At 39.0% G+C, this 17,935-nt stretch overlaps 1 long non-coding RNA gene across 1 annotated transcript in view; it reads left to right on the forward strand.

Moving 5' to 3' along the window:
* Nucleotides 1-649: 649 nt before the first annotated feature.
* The window catches only part of LOC110363279 (uncharacterized), a 47,555-nt gene continuing 30,269 nt past the window's right edge, over nt 650-17,935 (forward strand). The window contains exons 1-2 of the long non-coding RNA XR_002421240.2: nt 650-796; nt 1,118-1,227. This is a non-coding gene — a long non-coding RNA (uncharacterized LOC110363279). The remainder of the gene's footprint in view (nt 797-1,117; nt 1,228-17,935) is intronic.

Genomic DNA, 17,935 nt, shown 5'->3' on the forward strand with positions numbered 1-17,935 from the left:
GAAGTACTGGGTGAAAAGCATTTTTAAAACTTCTTACTGACTTGTTTGGGTTTTGCTTTTGAGTTTTGGACTTTGACCTAATTTAGTGGTGACACTTTTCTCCTAAATATCAAATAGTGCTTTTCACAGCTGATATTGTTTTCTCATTCTTTTCAGTCCAGAGAAATAGTGTATTCCCATTTACAGTGGAAAAGTTTGCTCTCTCCTGATAGTGACTTTGTATAATTGTCATCTATGGGTGTAACATTTTTAGATAAGTTTTTCTCATAATATGATAACTCATCATGGCCTTCAGAACATCACAATTTTATGTTTGGACTCAATAAATCATTCCATTCTTTATATTGTGCAAGTCAGTGGGAAAATGGTCTCTAACATTCTATGCATTTGAAAGCAACAAGAACTAAGAACAGAGTCTAAAATTTGATCACACTTGTAACATGAATAACACCGCTTAAATATGAGGTCTGGGGCCCAGCAAAATCTTGCCTGTAATGCTTACTTCAAAAGCTGGGGGAATCAGGAAAGACTTCCAGGATTAAAAGTGGTTAATTAGTGAGAATCTTCTTCAGCTGATGCCCATTTTGAGAGTCTGTCTCTACTAATTCTCTTCCTGACTGTGTTCACCTGTTTCTCCCTGTGTTTTGGACTGTGTTTACTTGCTGCATCCATCAGGTATGCTGATGCTTTTTTTTAAGAGGAAAACAAAAAAGTAAAGTATCAGTCTTAAACTTTGCAGTATGCTCCTTATACCATAAAACTACATATGGAGACAAGATCTGGAAGGCCCTGGATAGTAAGTAATCTGAATCATTCATTATTCTCTTAAGTGTAGATGCGAAATGCAGGTGCCTGAATCCAGTGAAACAGGCACTCGTGTATACTCTAAATACAACTCCAAGTGGCTATAAAATGTTAATGTTCCATACCAAGGAAGTATGGAATAATATATGAAATGGAATAACACTTTAGTGACTCTACTTATCTTTGGGCTTCAAGTGATAGTTTTTACAGGATTACATGAAGTTTCTTGTGTGATTATGAATACACCTATTACTGTTGGAAGCAATTATTTTGCTGAGCCTATGTGCATGAAATTGTTTCCTCTCCTTTTTAGGGTGTGCAGAAGTCTGTTTTACCAGGACAAAGGGAGTGCTACCTGTCTGTATTATTTCCAATAAATCCTGAATCCCTATGTGATTCCAGTCATCCTTGAGCACTGTGGAGGTAGGTCAATACTTTGGATGTGCTGGAACCTTGCTCTTAAACAGCAAGATGTATTGAAAATTCCAACTATTGAAAGTGTTCTGAGTTAGCAGAGAAAACCTTAATATTATTCCCCTGCTAATGATTTTCTGGGAGCTGTATCTTGGGGGTGTTCCTTTGCCCTTTCACTATCTCCCCGTAGAAGAGCAAATAGGCTGTCCTTATCTCAGCTTAGAATCAAGCTATGAGGAGGAGGAAGGTGAGCAATACCACACCCTGGTGTTGTCTCTTGGTCTGGATTTTCGTATCAAAAATCACCAGGCTACTTTTTCTAAGAGAAAAGTTATTGTCAGAGTCCTAGTGATGTTCTGTATGCTGACTTGACTGCATTGAGAGGCCACACCAAAATCTGAGACAAAGTTACAGGTTTCAAAAAGAGAGGAAATCAAAATCCATTTCAGAAGGTACATGAGCTGTGACCAACAGTCTTTTTTGTTTGCTCTACTTACACTGCAGACTGGTGTACTCTTCACAACAAGGGAAAACATTTTTCTAGGTTGTTAACTAACGTTATGAACATATTTCCTTTTGGTGGAACCTGAGTTTTTATTGCTCTTATTCTGTCACACAAAAGCAAGACTGGGAAGGACAAAAAAAATCCCATCATAACATACCAGATTTATTAAATTGGGGCTATTTGCTTACAGATTGGTGCTGAAACTAGAAAAGGCCTTGTTCTGTCAGATAACTGGTTCTGAGACATAGCTTTTATTAAAACTTAACACCCACGTAATCATCTCTTGCAGTGGTGTAAGGAGAAAAGAAAAAAAATAACGACAAATGAACAAAGAAACCATTTAAAGTGAAAGTAACTGTGGCTTGCATGGTAGCTTATCATGTTGAGAGGAGGACTTTCATGGTAGAAGAATCAATTAATTAATGATCATCTTTGATTACCTGCCCTTGGGGTTTCTTTGCAGTCCTGTGTCCTAGAGTGCTCTAATGTGGCTGAGAAGTTCTGTGTGGCTATACTGGAATATTTCCATTTAGGATATATAGTCCGAAACTGAGAAAGCATTACAAGTCTATGAGTGTCCTGCTGAAACACGTGGAAAAAGGAGCTGTGGTATTGTTACCTGCTGTAAGTTATGGCTGTTAAAGAACAGACTATATGGCCTAGTGTCTCCTAAATATTGAGTGACCTCCTCAGTTCTCTTCCTAGTCCTGCCTGCATGAATCTGAGCAAATCTAGTTTTGTTATGGTTTTTCCCTCCCTTGCACCTCTTGTGTTGTCTCCTCTGTCTCCCAAATGCTCTGGAAGCTAGAAATTTGCTTTTTGCAAGGGACTGTACTTTATTCAGCTCTTGACTTATTTAATGTCAATTTTTTGCCTGGTGATTACTTACAAAATTAGGTATTTGTGCATGATGTAGAAACTCTTTGCAAGATGGAAGCTTTGCCTTTGTGTTGTAGGTGCTTCCTGGTGGCAGAAATACCCTGTGTATCCATATGGATAAGTTCGGGCTGCACAGATGACAGCTGATGTGGCCTGGGTCCAAAGATGATCTGTGTCTATCTTATGCCTTTCTGCTCCTAAAAGTTCACCAAAGTTGGAGGCAACTGTTGTACATACTTTAGGGGATTTCCAAATCTCTACCCAAGCCACCTAATGGAAATCTAACAAAAGTTACTACATGCTCTTGTCTTCTAAAAACCCACGTTCTCTCTGCTTGGGTTGCATGGGGTTAAGTATTAGAGTTATCTCTTCAGTGACTGAGATAATTCAGGGCCCTTCGGGATGGCAGAATTGTCACCCAAGAATGATAAACTGTTAAAGGGACTTCTAGAGAGTGAGAGGCTGAGCTGTCCTTCTGTTTGGGGAATGCCAGGGACACACTGTGCCTTGGTTTAGGAGATAACAAAGACCACAGAATTTGCAAAGGTTTGTGGTGCAGGTCAGCAATGAGAGTCAGTTTGTATTTGTCCTCTATGTGTTTGGAGAGTACCCTGCAGCAATGCCATTGTATTGCCATTTCAGAGATGAACAGAATTTCAGCCAATAGTTTCCCTTTATGCTCCCTTTCCTCAAGAGCTGAATCCTTATCCTCCAGTCTTAGCTGCCTTTCACTTCTCCAGTTAGCTAAGTGCTTTTGGAAATGTATATTGGAGTCAATGAAGGGTAACAGGATCAGATCCTCGGTGTCAAGCAGTATTGCTCCATCGTCATTGAAGAAATGGCACCAATTTATATATATTCTATTGTATTTCTCCCGAGGACTAACATCAGTAATGGGTTTGTGCTCATTAAATGGTGTCTTCCTGACTTTGCTTTTCTCTGCTCCCATGGAAATACACCAGTTTAAAAGTTCAATCCCTGTAAAATACCATGTGTAAGGCAGCTGTTCACTGAGCGGAAAATTATCTGGTTTGTTACAGGAATGCATATATAGATCACTGTTGGGAAACACTATGTTAAAACTTACTGTTACTGAATCCTCCACATTCTGAATTGGAAACATTGTTAACTGAGGAACTATTTTTCCTTGGCATTTTGTAAGAGAATCCTAAAGACGTCAAGAGGAGGAAGGAAGTGGGTGCTGATGAATTTGATAACAATGTGTCATTTTAGATCTGGGACAGTTTTGGTAAACATAATCAGATTTTTGCAATTCCAGTAGAAATTCAGGCTTCATCTGAATAGGTTTTACTAATGGCCAGGACAGACAGTTCCTTGCTTGGAGAGCTCAAGCTCTGGGTCATTGTGGTAGGAGGTGATGGTATTCAGTGTGGTACAGACTGAATGTGCGAGATGAGAGCTCAGAAAAGAAGAACAACAGAACAGAAGAGCCAGACTGGTTTGCAGGTCTCTTGCCCACAGTAGCCAAGTGACTTTTTTTTGTTGTTTTGTTTGTTTGGTTGGGTTTTTTTTTGTTTCCTTTTTTTTTGACTCAGCTGTTATAGGAGCATATGTTTTCTCTTATAGCCTCTGACAAAGAATTCCCCATTGTCCTAAATGGCTTGGTCTCCTCAAGGCATGAGCCACTCAGGAAGAGGTGTTCACTGTCACATGTCTTCTGCCTAATTCCTTGGTAGATCACATATAATAATCTGTGTTTATGCTTTTGCTTTCTCCTTGCCATGGGGAATCATCAGTTTCTCCTAAGACTTCTGTTAAAATTCAAGAGTCCTTTGATAAGTGAAGTTGGTGGGATAAGCACCAGTACAACCAGTGCTGTTATATGATGAAAGTATATTGTAAACTCTAGGCAGAAGTCACATTTGCTTTTTCCGTCCTTATCACACCTGTTTGCGTTTCTGAGAACACGTTTTCCAAACCTTGGGGGAAAAAAAAAGGTATCTGACCAAAAGATGGATGAGAGCACTCTCTAGGAGACAGCCTGAATTGTGTTGAGTGCCCTGCAGCCCTTCAACACGTCTGTCATCTCTGTGCTTCTCTTATGCATAACAAGGTAATTCTGGGGTTTGAAATAGGTGAACTATTTTTGTTTTGCCATTTGATGACATAGTGTAGTTTATTCAATTTGTGTCTTTCCATTGCTGGGTTTCTGTGGCATCCAGGTTTGCTTTTTAGTTTTCTGGGTTGATTTTTGTTTATTTTGTGCTTTTTGTAATGTGACTTTTCTCTCTCTCTGCCTGTCATGACATTTCAGTTATTCATAATCACTACTATAACACAAGACATTTCATCTACCTGGATTCTTTTGACATTCCTCATGCTCTATGTGCCTAAATCTTTCTAGATGTTGATGTGGCACAAAATCTTGAAAGCACCACAGAGCCTGCTTTGTTCTCATGGTCTTTTCTAAATTCAGACAGTTTTAGGAAGCTATATTTCACCTATCTTTGCAATTAATTGCTGTGAACTCCTAATGTCTATTCAGTCTCAGATTAAAAACTAAACATAATCATGATCTTTTAGGTGAAATTATTTACTTGCCTCGAAGCAAAACATTGGCAAACTTCTTCTTTGGAGATGGGGACTGAGTGTCTTGTGTTCATGACAGTTATATGCTTTCCAACTAGGAAAACAGGCGACAGCCTCCTTCATATATTTGTATGCTTCCTAATTCTAGTGACACCTATCAGAAAGTGGTGTACAGAAAATGCAGTAACAGATGATGATAGCAAAAAAATCTCACTATTGAGTTAAATACCCCTCTCCCATCTGGGAAGGCATAGCAATAGCATGTCGGTGCCGAGTCTTTCTGTGCTAATGTGTGTCATGCCACAGACACTGACACCACGTTTCTTCCAGGTGGAGATTCTCAGCAAAAGTGCTCTGAAGTTGAGAGAATTGTGCTTGGGTAAAACAGCCCTGAGTGAGAGCACAGATGTGATGTGAGAATGTGACAGCAGACACGACGTATAATAAAGGTCTAAGCCCGGCACTGCTCCTCTCCCCTGGCTTTTTTTAAGGTCACTGACTCCTTTTGGCTTACGTGGTAGATGATACCTATTTTATTTATTTCTTCTCCACTTATATAATGTGACACTTTTTAATAATAATTGTGTGACTCTTTTGGGTGGAGGCACTTTGGAGCAAGGAAACATTGTTCCGTCCCTGAGGAGCAGCTGAAGGGTGGTCAGAGACTTCACAGCAGGGCAGGAAGAAGAGACCCCCTCCATCAGCTGCAGAGCCAGGAGGGCTGCTCAGCAGCAAGGGGAAGTGGGCATGGACACATAGACAAACATCTGCAGTTACAGGAGAAACCTCCCAGGGAGCACACAGGACTGCTATGAGTGTGGTGTGTCCCAGGTGCCACTGAGCTGGCAGCAGCCATGCCAGCAATTGGCTTTGACCTGCCATCCAGCATGTGAAACCCTCCAGGTTGTAAAACTTTCTAATGCTCCTTCCTCATCAAGTCACTTTGAGTTGCTGCTTCTTTACAAAAGTAATTGCTCTAGTAAAACCTGGCTTTTTGGTTTAAAAGCATTTAGGGAACTCATGAAGAAAAGAATAAGATTAGTTGATGAGATGCTCTGTGGCTTGGTTCTCAGGGATTTTTGGCCAGGGAATTGTGAAAGGGATGGAGAGCTAAATGTTTTGCTTGTGGGCTGCAGAAGGTATCTGTAAGCTGCAGTTCTGCATGGGCAAGCCACGGGACCCTGCCGCAATCATGGGGAACCACAGAAGTTTCTCACATGGATGATTCCTGGCTGCTTTTCTTAAAATGTGAAACATAAAGTCCTTCCTGAGATAGGTACCAGTCACCATAAGTAATGTCAAAGATTTTTAGGGAAATATTGAAATCACTAGGCAAAGAAAAAACAAACTTAGCCTGTCTAAATCATGTGCAGTCCCACCTGTCTTCAGATCCAGGTGATTTTTATTCCGTTAGAGATATCAGAGGGGAAGTGGAGGAGAGTCCACTTTTTTGGTTTTTGGCATGAATTTGGGCCATTTGTTTCTGGTTTCCAGCAGTGTGTTGTCACAGATGTTACTTTATCACTTCTTTAAGACAAAAGAGCAGGTCTTCTTTCCTCACCCTCTCCCCTTAATTTTCAGCAACAGTTGCTGTGCTTGAATCCTGCTGCCATTTTTATGACAGTGGAATGTTCTACCTCCTTCTGGCTAATTGGTGCTCTAACAGCAGGAGGTTGTGTGGAGACAGCAGAATTCCCTGACTGTTCAGCATCTGTAGTTTGCTCACATATGTAATTTCAAGATGAAGCTTAAATGTTATAAAAGTGAGACAAATAGTAATTGGTTGAAATACACACAGGGATATCAAAACTTGTGTAGTTGCATGGTTTCACTTAAAGTTGCCAGCCTCTTAGAAACAATCATGAGGAACAGGCTTAAAAGGAAGTCCCTTAACTTATACAGCAGTATGTTAGAATTTCAGGGTTGATAACTGTAGATACATTTTTTTCAGAAAATATTCTTTTTGTCTGAGTAGCTACTTCTCAAATGAAGTGTTATGTATTTCCAGCTTAACAAGTACAGATATATATATTCACATTCCCCAGAAACTTTTTCTCTTTTAGTGTAGGCTCAAGAATTGGTCTTTATCATCTTTTCTGTGTAATGTGCTGTTAGAATATTGAGGACTAATGAGGTAGGCCATCAGAGCAGCCAAGGAATCTCCCTCCTTCATCAAATTGCTTCTTCCTGGGCCTCAGACTGAGTGTTGTATCAAAAGAAACTAGGGAATCTGTGGGTTTCAGTCCAAAATCCTATTTCATTTCTGACCTGTAACATTCACAGTGCACTGAGATCCACCAGGAACATCATATCAATCCCCTGTCACCTTTTCTGCTGTTAAAGGTGAAGAAGTGATGACAGGGGACAGAGCAGATTTGAAAACTAGGCTTGTGGAAATGGTTTATAGACAATAAGATGGATGTCATCTAATCACCTCATAGTGAATTTGTGCCTGCTTCATGCTGTGTTGTTCTATTGCTGTCCTCTTGTTGATTCTCATTATCACCCAGGGCATCCCTCTCCCCTTCTGCTGCTCTCCCTGCTTCTGAAACCCCAATCTGCATTTAGTAAATATAGAGTGAAACAAGTTCTCATCCACCTGACTGATGTTTTAGGTCTGAAATGAGAAGGCCTCTGCTGACAATGCGGTGCCCAATTTAAAGCAATATCACCTGTCAGTTTGAAAAAAGACATGGAGAAAATATCCAGTCTCTGCAAAAGGGGAAAAAAGTGTCATCTAAAATAAATGCTAACCTTAGGGAAAAAAAATACACAAACAAATGGCTAGGAATTGTTTTTATAGTTCTATTCTCTGGGGCTAGTCCTCAAAGCATAGATTACTGCTTATTTCTAACTCAAACAGAATGTCCAGGCATGAAGCTTGCACGCCAGCAAAGGTGCAGACTTTCTGTGGGTGCTTTTTATCATAACTATTGAAATTTACAGTGAAAGGTGCATTTGCAGAATCTTAGGCTCAACTGTCTCAGCCCTTTGATCTTTCTTTTTGCCAGAAAATGAGTCAGTATATTTACCTTTTGTTCTTGTCATCCTGAGCTTCTGCTCATGTTTCAGTCTATAGAACTGCAAACAGTGTCCTGCTTGGTGTGGGTTGGTTGGGCTTCTTTTGTTTGATTGGTTTTGTTTTTAAATAAGCATCTTGCTTAGCACTTCAACGCTTTCTTTCACCGTGTTGTAGCAGAGCTGCTTCAAGGGGAACAGATGTGGCTCTGGAGTTGATGCTGTTAGTTTATGAACACCAGTTTCACCTTCAGTTGCAGATTATGATACAAGAGGCTTTACAACTTGAATACAGTTCACCATCCTATTTGAAACTGATCCAGTCACTACCATCCATCAATGATTGCTACCCCATACCTACAGTTTGGAGGGTTTTCCATCCAGATGACCTGCAACACTTTTCCTGGATCTAGTCAGGTCTCTCCTACTTGGCTTGGCCAGACTGCTGCAACAGAAAATATCTATGAGATATATAAAGAAGTATGTGGTATACTGCAAGATAAGAAATCATCATCCAGGAGGTTGCCATCTATCTTGAGCTGGCTAAGAAAAATATTGCAACAGCTATGCGTAAGAAAAGGTATTAATTGGAAAGTGAGGCAATGAATTTAGTCCTAGCAGATGACAAATAAATGTTTCCACCTAAGAATGGTAAAAGATGAATAAGCAATAGATCCAGTCTATCCGCCCTCTAAAGAGGGGATAATTCAACCTAGAGCAAGGCCAAATTTGTTGGCAAGGCTGTGTTTTGGACTCAGGCACTGAAATAATTCTTATTACTGTTATGTTACCTATTAGACTGCAGTGAGGGTAATCTAAAAGCTTTTACCAATATGAAATGGACTGGAAACTGGACAGAAAAAACTAGTTGTATTTTTAATGACAGAATCTTTAGGAACATTTTGTAATCTGGAAATAGTGAAGTTCTGTACGAAAAATTTAATTATCAGAAAAATAAAATGACACTTTACTACCAAACACTGTGGGAATTTCAAATGTAGAAAGAATATGGCCATGTACAATTAAGTCTATTTTTCCCTCCCAGAGTAGAAAGAAGCATATATTTCTTCTTCCAGAAGGATGCTGTAATTAAACAATTCTGCTGTGACTGAGGTGGACTTTGGAGCCATTAGTGAAGAATCTTTCCCCAAGATATCTAGCATAGAATTTCGATTTGGCCCTGGATATTTTAAAAACACCAGTGATAACTTATAAGTTTATGGACACAGTCAAAAGCTTATATTTTGCTGTCTTTTGATAGTCAAAACCTAGTTTTCTATAATTTCTTTGCACCCTCTCAGGAGGATGCAAGTGTCGTAACTTTTATAATGGGAGTTGGATCCTTCAGGTAGCTCAGTGCAGGAATATCTAAAAGTTCAGACATTATGCTAAATGTAAGCCAGCCAAACTGTAGTTTGTGACTTCTAGTAATTATTCTTAGTCTGGATTCACCATCAGTTGTGCTGCACTAATTGCCGCTGCAGAACCCACTCCAGATTTCACTGAAATCAAAAGGAGTCTTCTGGATTCAAAAAGCTTTAAATCATATCTTTACTGTAGATGTGGTTAAGTTTCATTAAACATTTTAATTAACTTCCATGCCTAAGCCATATTCATATTTGCCTCCAAATGGATCATGTATTTTCTGTTTAAATCCCCGAAATGTCAGGATTTGGCCATTAAAGAGGGACAAATTTTTGCTCTAAAGGAATGTGGGAATGTGGTAGCATGAGGATCTAAAAAACTAGTGCTGGAGATCACTGTTAAGACATCTATGGGCAAGATATCAAGGAGCAGTAAAGCCCATATTAAGGTCAATAACATCTGTGAAGAAAGTCACATGGATTGTGAGAATGTCTCAGAAAGTGAGTTGCCTGGTGTGGGGAAGGACATGTGGAACCTATGAATCACAGGGAAGAGTTAAGTATATTCATAGCTCTCTCACCTCAGGGTTTAAGTTTTACTCCAAAGCCAGTATGAATCTGATTCCAGATGAATGCTTTTACTCAATCTGTAATGCACTGTGATATCCAGCAGGTAGAACTCATTGAGGAAAATTGCTTCCTGTGATGATATATGATTCATTCAGTCACATCTCTGAGCTATTTAAGGGAAATTATCCATGGGATCGTATCATTAGTTTAAAAGCTGCCTCAATTGTTTTTCTGTCAGGATAATTTTAAGCCACGCAAGAGTATTAGTTGGAAAAACATGTTTGAAAAGGAGTCTAAATCCTCCCATATTTCTCAAATCTGGTTTTCAGGTATTATTTTTCTCTTCATTTGTAACCACTCTATTGAGGGATGAAGAGCAGAGTTCCGTCTCTGAGTTGGTCAGTGACTCTCTCTGAATACAACTATCCTCTATTATGAGGTACTCAACTTTCATGGGTTTGTACTTCAGCCACTGGCCTTGTCTGCCCTTGCTACATCAAAAGGAATACAGCTTTGAAAATTTCCAACCGCAGTCCTGACTAATGCCAAAACCCAGGAAATAACAAAGTGCAAACAAAGGAAAGACCCTATTCTCATTAATCAGTAATGTGAGCTGTTTCTAGAGGAGTTTTAATCAGAAGTCTCTAGAGGGAGTCAGAAAGGAAATTTAGACCAAATGATGAAAGTCTCAGAACTAGAGATACTGAACAACAGATATGATTGTTGGCATGTTGATGAGTTGCAAGTTGGTGGAAATACCATGTTAGAAAGCAAACAAAACTTTATCCGAGGGAAAAGTTCTGTACATCAAAGAGAAAAACTGAATTGATAATAATGGTAAATAGAAACGTGACCTAAAGACTGAATGAAAGACAATGCAGACAGACATGAAGGCATGAGAGGAATTAGCAGGTAGCTGTTGGCAAGTTGCTTTAGCTTCCAGCAATAAAATGAGTTGGCATGGCTATGTTGTTCAACTGGAATATAAAGTAAAAGACACAACGAGCTTGAAGGGTATAAGTACTCTGACAGTAAGTGCTCTCTGCGTCTGAAAATGTAGCTTTTTTTCCTTTAGTTGCAGCCTGTTTACTGAGCCTTTCATGACTGATTTCTTCCTTGAAATTTGGATGCATGTTAGGAAAATACAGCCAAGGATTCTGCCTTGGGATGGATGACCTGGACTGGCAGCTGCTGCAAGAACAGGCAGGCTGGCATGACAGAATTTGCATGCTTGGTTTATCACAGTGATCTTGAGGTACATGGCAGGACCAGTAGCCTTAGCGATGCAAAAATGTTTTGTAATAACTGCTGTAAGGGCAGATATTGAAGAGGGATCCCTCGATATCATCGACAGCACAGCAGAATTTAACTTTTCTCATGATAGGCCAGCTGTGCTTGCTTGCTCTTCTATGAGCAACAGTTCTTGACAAGCTTGACTGTCTTCAGGTCAATAGAAATAATTCCAAAATTTCTAGTCCCAAAATTGGTATTTCAGTTTGATTTGTAATTTAGATTTTTGCTGTCTGAATCCATAAGACTGATCCAAAGTGGTGTGATGTACATTCAGTTAGCAGAAAGATGTAGCTACAGGTATCATAGACCACATTTATCACAAAGCAAGACAAAAGAGCTTTTGAAGTTTGCTTGGCTCCACTTGCTTTTCACCAGAGGGAAGATAAGACACCGTCATGCACTACCGGCAATATCAATGTTTCTTGAATGGAGTCTGTGATAGATCAGCAGCATGGATGTGTGTAGCTGGAAACACAACCAGGAGCAAGTAACTCTGATGCAAGGAGCATTTGCTTGTGCCTTTTTAATTTTTCCGCGAAAGATACTCAGCATTTAATAGAAATCTCTTATTCTCACCCTGAAATAATTGTATGCCATCAGACCACAAGAGACAGACTGCATTTTAAAAATTCATGCAGGCAAAAGGGGAAGAGTTTGCAAGATGGTGCTTTATTTTCTGGGAAGAGTCTGGAAATGGACCATTAGCATCCTCCTTTCTGTCCTCTAATGCAATCCCTCAGCATTTAGGAGGCTCAAAAAATAAAAAAGGCTCATCTTATAAGAAATCTCTTTCTGAAATTGGTCAATTGGAGGAGAAATATTCAATGACAAAACATTTGAAAGCATTAAATGTATATGACCTAAAGGACCCATTTATAGAACTATACATATAATCATATTTCCAGAGCTAACTCCAAGGTGTGCCTCAAACCACTGTATGGTGCCAAACAAATATTTGGATATAAATAGTACCAAGGAACAGCTGGAGTCTGGAGAGACTCTGAGACCAGAGTGTGTGGAATCTATTTCATCAAAGGCCTTCTCCAAACCTCTGGGTTTGTTTGGCTTTGAGATTAATCTGACTTTTTCAACTTAAGATCTTATCTGATTAGAATGGGATGTAAATGCTGTCTGTTCAAAGTTTGGCTTTTATGTAGCTGAAAAGCATACCCAGGATATCTCTTGCCCTAGACTTCCCTCTCTCCTGTTGCCAGTTAGCATTACAGTAGGCTTAGATGGGACTCCTTGCCTAGGCAGTACATTGTGTCATTTCAGATGTTCTAGGACATCATACCTGCTTTCTAACTGCCTAAAGAACACATGTCTAACAGGTGAGAAAATCGTACCTGGCAGCCCTGTGCATGCTCAGCACATCAGCATTTGTGCAGCTGACTCTTAATTCCTCTCTCAGTGCTGTTGGAATTAAATCCTGTCCCCCAACACGCAAAACCTGCAGATCCTGACAAGAGCACAACTCCCTGTCCTCATAGGTGGTGATGTTAGTCAGAAAAGAGCAAGCTGTTACAAGGGAAGAAGTCCTGTCCATGGACAGAGAGATGTTACAAACACTAAATCAATGTCCCTTAAACAGATGCTCAGGGTAAAAACAGCAAGAAATACCAAGACATACCAAAATCTGTGTAACCTGGATGTTACCAATCACATCAGAGCTCAGTTCAGCTCATTCAGGCTTTCTGTCAGCTTTGGGAAATTTCAGCAGATTAGGAAAGCCTACAGAGAAAGCACCAAAGTGTAAAGTGTATTTTAGTGGATCTCATTTCAAAAAGAAGTAAATGAAGTCTCTGCATAGCTAAGGGAAAAAAGTCTTCACAAAAACAAAACATTACCAGAGGACAAACAATTATGCATTATATTCCAGTTGTTTGTTGTGTTCCTCGCAAATCAAGATTATCTGCCTGTGTATTGTGCTCCATCCTGGTTACTGATGTTGTAAAAAATTTCTATAGGAAAAAAAACGTAGTAACAACCATCCACAAGAAAGCCACTTTTCAAGCTTCTTGTTGGGAGAGACTTTAGGGAAGGATGGCTATTCTGCATATGCTGTCTGTAAGATAATTGAAAATAGCTACTGGGAGCCTGATTTTTTTTTTTTTTTTTTTTTTTTTTTTTTTTTAATGCACTACTAATAACCACCTGCTGTAGATCTTGCCTCTAAAATCCACAATATGCTACTTCCGTGTTATATTAAAAAAGCTCTTTTTTTCTGTCTGAGCACCATTAAGTAGCGATGTGCCTAGTGATCTTGAATACAAGGACATTTGGCATCTAGTATTGATGGAGAACAAACCCCATCATCTGTCCATAGCTTATAATTATCCCTTTTCAATGATTTTCCTGACTACATTACTTTGTGAAAAATTAACCATCTGCAGCTCAAAAAGTGATTTCCATTTCATCCTCCAGAGGTAAAATACTCCACAAGAGATCGGTTCTTCACCTCAGCTGAGGTAGCTTTGCATTAGCAAAGTGTGTGTTTTGCATATCTGTCTACTTTGCTGCACCTCAAAAAACCACAAATGTAAACAGTAATTACATGTATTCAGAGATAAACTATAACTAGCATGAACATTACTGTTTATGAGAAAAATGGATCTCAGATTCAGAGTTAAATGTACTATAAGCCTATAACTAGCATGAACATTACTGTTTATGAGAAAAATGGATCTCAGATTCAGAGTTAAATGTACTATAAGCCTAATTGAAACACATGTGTTTCTGATAGTCACACCTTCCCAATTTGTGACATCAGTACACCATATATCCAACGGGACCATTGTACATAATTAGAGTTCATACTATACTTTTTAAGTGACACTTATTCAATGTTCAGCCATGATGGAAGTTTGGGATGAAAGTGTGGCTTCTAAAAAATGTTGTAGATCACATGAAAGACATTGCCATAGCAAAAGTAACTCTGAGAAGTGCTTGGTAGAGTGAGGATGACATATATTTGGAAGATGCCAGATATATAGCAACTGACTTGGCGGGACCCAAGGAAAAGACGTGATAAGTGAACACCAAATACCCAGAGATGCTACAAGTGTTGAGTGATAGCAACATTTCAGCATAATCCTTCTCAGGAATGGTGTCATATCATCTGATATATACTGATTTGGTGCCTGGCTCTGCTCTGTACCACAGAAAATATTCAGACAATAAGAGAAAATATTAGTGTGTGAGCATGCATGTGTGAGATAGACCGAGTAAGAGAGGGAATGCAAAACCGTGACCTTTAACTGATGGAGTCAGAAGCAATCAACTTTACATCATAAGATCAACTGAACGTCAGAAGTTTTTCAGAGTGGCAACACTGTTGGAAATTCCTCCTTAACTCAAATTTTTGAGCTTCGTAAGTAGGATGATTTCAGTATCACACCAATATCTCTTCAAAGTTTCTGTGAATCATGACATGAAACATAATGGAAAAGGTCCTAGACAATGGTTGCTTTGTTCCAAGATGTCTGCATCTGGAGTATTTACAAATATCAACTCCATTTTAAGAAAATTGAGGGGTGTGGGGGTTTTTTGGTTTGTTTTTGTTTTGTTTTGTTTTTTTAATGTGTGTGGTGTGTGTTTTTTTTTTTTTTTTTTTTATATCACTCCAGTTATCTCCCCCTCCAACCTTTGAAGGACCAAGGTGCCTATGGACCATATTTAGTTACCCTGTATTACGACTAGTTTTCAGTAAAAGTAAGTTGATTCAGGTTTCTTATACACACCAGAAATCTGTAAATGTACAGGTGTTTGTCCAGGCCTTCTTTTTCCATTTCAGTTTCTTCCTCTCTTAGGATTTGACACTTTTGCATTTCCAATGTTTCCAAGACTTTTGTTCTACAATCCATCTGTTTTTAGACTCTCTGTTTTTTTCTTTTTACTTTGTCTTTTTTAATTGTTTTTTTCTTTGTTTGTTTGTTTCTTTACATAGAAATTGTTGAGAAAAGTACTTGAAATTCTGGAGTAGGCAATACCAAAGCAGAACAAAGTGGTATCACCAGTATTTCTCTCACTGGATTTTATAGGACTAAATATGCCTCTCTACCCCTTTCTCATTTGAACCACTTTCAACTCTGGAAAAACTGCTGCTGTGGGATTGACTAGGTACCTCTGAAGTATTTTTCTAATGCAAAAGTTTTCTGTGAGGAAATGAGGATCTAAGGTGCTATATTTCACAGATGAGTCGTGATTGCAGAGAACTTTTCTGTGCTTCATTCTGAGAGCCTCCGCAGCAGTGCTTCAGCTTCACAGTATAATAACATGCAATTCAGTGAGCACAATCTAATCCAATCCATTGGAAGCACTTTCACAAAGGCATTGTGGTATTACTTACAGTTTGAAACTTCTGATTTCTGGAAAACCTCAAAGCTTCAACCTTTTGGTCAGATTTGGGAATAGCCCAAATGTTTGAAATTCTGAGTTTTAGTCGGTTGTAACATGAGTGGTTCAATAGTATGCTGAGGTTAAGTTAAATTCTTGTGCCTTTTTCTTTTTTACAACCTGTTGGTTACTAATTCAACACTGAATATTACAGTCATAGAAAATGCCACGTGGACTGAAGGGAACTGTCCTTAGGTTTCTGATGCAAGTTTTAAAAAAGAAAAGAAAAAAGAATGATCAAGATATGATGTACCACAGGGTTAGAATGATATCTCTTAGTGTGGCTGCCAGTTTGTTAGGTAATTTGCAGTTGAAGGAACCTGGGAGCCATATCAATGTCTGATGAACATTTGAGGAATCCTAAAAGTGCTCTTAGCTCTCTTGCTACTCTCTTGTGTTTGCCCCAGTTGCCGCTTACAATTATTGTTAGTGGTTGCTCCCTGGGGAGAAGAGAAGTTAGTGCAAAAAGAGGTCAGAGAACTGAGAACAGAGCTAATGGGCAAATTATCTTTCTCTGTTGTGTGTGATGGTGGTGTGATCCTGCACACTAGTTAATTCTTGGCTGGATTTTTGGCAGGGCTGCCATTTCTTTGGGTGGATTTTGGTGATGCTAGAAAGCTCCTTTCTTCCTTTGTTCAGGATATTTGTCTGTAATTGAAGCTGGAGATCAATGGACAGATTCAGAGAGGAACAAAGAACTTTTCCATGTGTTAATGTCTGTTTAGTGAGTATCTTCTGGAGGCAGAAAACTCCCAGGTGTCTGGAAAGCTTTTTCTCCTTGCTCAAGCTGCAGATTGAAGACAGTTAAATACCTTTGAGTTAAAGATATTCTGTGAATTTTCCAAGGGCGAAGTCCTGAGCTCCCAATGTACTTCATTTATCTGTATTTTTGGACCAAAGAATACCTTTAAGCTCAATGACTTCTACCCAAGTTAGAGTGAGCCCTGAATGTGGGCTGAATATTGTCTAGTCATTTTAGACAGATCAAATCATGATTGCATGCATCACAGTTTTATTGTGTAATGGCTGCATCTATAATTTACAAAGATCTCAGTCTTCTGTAAGCTATAAGGACCTCAAAGTTTAGCATGATTTACAATATACAACCTGCTCTTCTCCACGTTAGAGCTGGACTACTCCCTCCAGAAATTTGCTAAACACCCTGTGCAAGACCAAGTATCTCTGGCCAGAACATGTTCCTTTTTAACACTCAGGTCATAAAGTGCCTATTAAAAGGACATTAAAGCCAAAGAAAATCTATTCACAGCCTCAAATAGGCACTAGATAAGGCCTACACTACAGAATATGCTATATAAGCATGCTTATAAATCATTAAAATTAAGATTAAATCCATCATTAATAAGTAAAGTTCAAGGACAGCCTTTATCTTGTTAAATTATCCAAATTTTGCTGTCTATTAGCATACCATTTAGAATGTAAGAGTGGCTGCAGGGATTTTTTTCACCCTTCTTGGTAATGACATATTATGCAGAGTAAGAAGCCTTAGCAACTGTTCTAAGATGCTGTAATAATGCTGGAATTATTCTTTGGGGGAGGTCGTTGCATTAAGCAGTAAGTAATTAATGGTAAATTGCACTGGAAATTCTTGGAAAAAAGACAAATTACATACGCTCTTGTACTCATACCCAGCAAGTCCCATGTAATTAACAATATTAAGATAAATATGAGAGGAATTATTAATGATGAGATTAACTTCAAATCATCGTGCAAACAGATGTATTTCACCTATGCATGTGGTAGGAATTGAGAGTTAGTTGTAATTGCTAAAAATATCTGACGTTATTGCTTCATGGAAATTAATTGCAGAACTATTGATTATTATGCAATCCGTGACATTTGTATTGTGACTTCTGTCCCCACAGATCTTGAGTCACAAGAGCAGTTTTGCTGGGTGGATTGAGGGGTATTTTGTTAAAGCTGCAACTGTTTGAGAATGTGAAACATTCATTCTACATTATGTGGGTCAGACCCTCAGTAAGCTGCAGTGATCAGGTAATATATTACAAATCAGCAGAGAAGGGGGCTGACCCACTTAGCACCATATTCAGCCCAGTTCATGAGTTAACTCACCATTAAAAAACAAGGAGAAGTAGGGAATTGCCAGAAAAGGCAACACATCACA

Source organism: Columba livia, chromosome 6 (genome assembly GCF_036013475.1).
Source record: "Columba livia isolate bColLiv1 breed racing homer chromosome 6, bColLiv1.pat.W.v2, whole genome shotgun sequence".
Classification (NCBI taxonomy): domain Eukaryota; kingdom Metazoa; phylum Chordata; class Aves; order Columbiformes; family Columbidae; genus Columba; species Columba livia.